This window comes from Penaeus monodon, chromosome 14, assembly GCF_015228065.2.
Source record: "Penaeus monodon isolate SGIC_2016 chromosome 14, NSTDA_Pmon_1, whole genome shotgun sequence".
Taxonomy (NCBI): domain Eukaryota; kingdom Metazoa; phylum Arthropoda; class Malacostraca; order Decapoda; family Penaeidae; genus Penaeus; species Penaeus monodon.
The window spans coordinates 28,229,206-28,231,705 of record NC_051399.1 but is presented as its reverse complement, the minus strand read 5'-3'; the positions used below and the strand labels follow the sequence as shown (position 1 = coordinate 28,231,705).

The following is a 2,500-nucleotide window of genomic DNA, read 5'->3' as shown; positions in this document are numbered from 1 at the left end:
ACTATGAATTATTTCTTAACCCATGTTTTACTCTAGCCGACACTAGACGTCTTTAGCATTTTCTTCTCGTCTTTGGTCCTTCATTTTCACTATTTTTTTCGTTTTCTCATATTCTCTCTCACCCTTTATATATATATATATATATATATATATATATATATATATATATATATATATATATATATATATATATATATTATTATATATATATATACATATACATATATATATATATATATATATATATATATATGCGTATATAAGTATATATATATATATATATATATATATATATATATATATATATATATATATATATATGTGTGTGTGTGTGTGTGTGTGTGTGTGTGTGTGTGTGTGTGTGTGTGTGTGTGTATGCATATAAGTGTATGCTTTGCATTGTGTGTCTGTGTGTGGGTATGTATGTATGTATGTATGTATGTATGTATGTATGTGTGTGTGTGTGTGTGTGTGTGTGTGTGCGCGCGCGTGTGTTTTTAAAATAAATAAATAAATAAATAAATAAATAAATATATATATATATATATATATATATATATATATATATATATATATATATGGGTATCTATATGTGTGTGTGTGTGCGCACACGCACGCACACACACACACACACACACACACACACACACACACACACACACACACACACACACACACACACACACACATATATATATATATATATATATATATATATATATATATAGAGAGAGAGAGAGAGAGAGAGAGAGAGAGAGAGAGAGAGAGAGAGAGAGAGAGAGAGAGAGAGAGAGAGAGAGAGAGACAAAGACAGAGTTGTGCGTGTGTTTATTGTTCGACATCTATCGAATAGAAAACAGGACCAGCTACAGTTTGTGAACTACCGGACTCGTCTTCAGAACTGAAATTCACATTGATTTCCTCGGCAGGTATAAATAAATAAAGCTTCATCCATTAATCATTTCCAGCCTCCGTGGCACAATCGGTTAGCGCGTTCGGCTGTTAACCGAAAGGTTGGTGGTTCGAGCCCACCCGGGGGCGACTTATATTTTCACCTATTTCTGAAATAAAAAAATGTAGGAGCCAAGCATCGTGATATACTCGGGAGTTATTTTTACCCAAACTAGTATGTGCAATCACTCCTTACCTTACCTAGGATTACAAATATACAAAAGCTTTCACATCGCAATCGTCGTACATTGTAGCATGTGTTACTAGGATCCCCAGATGGATTGGTGCCGGGAGTGGTCTTGCCTGTACCAGTGTTATATTACACTGCCAAAAAATTGTTCTCCAGTAAAGAACAATGAGGATAACTGTGGTAAAAATAAGAACTATAACACAATTAGCAATGATGATAATGATAACGGAAACAAATATTCACATTTAGAAAAACACTAATAATAACGAGAAATTACCTAACGGGGTGGGGGAAGGAGGCCTCCCTGGGTCCCGATGAATGAGGGCCTCCACATGATCCCTTTATAAAAGATCGGAAATATATCACAGGAGGTCAAAGGAAACAAATTACATATATAAAGTCGACGGATGACTGTGTAAACCTCTGCCAAAAGAGATGGATTCTCAAGTCAGTGTAGGCTTTAAAAAAAATCAAAGAGCAAGAAGTGCACCTTTTTCACGGGCAAAGAGAAACGTTTTCCAAGGATTAGATAACTAAATAAAAACTCTCCTGTATAAACATCAGCGATAGAGGGTATAAATATATCTGCATATGTGAGTTTGTATATGTGTACATATGTACATATAAACGATGCAGATGGTATATAAATACATATATACATATAAACGTTTCAAAGGGTGTATAAATGATATGATAAGTATACGCCTCCAGGTGTTCACCCCAATGCAGATATCCAGTGATATTTACAATAATAATGTATACATACATGCACAGCGTATATACATGTACAGTATATGCAACAGTGTATACATATACTGTTGAAAATCTAAATGTTGTCCTGGATACTACTTCAAAACAATATTACAATAGCTTCGATTATGTAAATCCTACCCTTAGACACATCCAAATTCCAAAATTGATACCTAGTATTACTATCTACCGTATAATGAAATGACATGAATACTCAACATTATAACGAGCTTCAAGTGTGCGTCTTGTGTTGCATGCGAAAAGAATATTAAAAAGATTGGGAAGTATTTCTAATCCTACACATCGACACCTCTTGATAATATCCTTTGATTTCTAGTAAGCCTAGCGTCCAAATGTTTCATTTCTGTGCAACTAATGACGTTTTTATGTGAGGTCTTTACATATTACGCATTCCTAAATATTATATAAGACTACAGTAATTTGATAAAACGACATACAGGGAAAGCGAGTATGGCTGTAACACTTTTTGCTTCAAAGTCTGCAAGCTACGACTTTTGTATAGAATGCCCACATCCCTTGGCTACAAATACCACATGCCTCGTGAGTTAACGTCAAATTAATGGATATCTTGTGTTTCAATCTAATTAA

At 33.9% G+C, this 2,500-nt stretch overlaps 1 non-coding gene across 1 annotated transcript; it reads left to right on the top strand.

Moving 5' to 3' along the window:
- The first annotated feature begins 967 nt into the window (after positions 1-967).
- Trnan-guu lies at positions 968-1,041 on the top strand. Its single transcript has one exon. It is a non-coding gene; the product is annotated as a tRNA-Asn (tRNA).
- Positions 1,042-2,500: the final 1,459 nt, after the last annotated feature.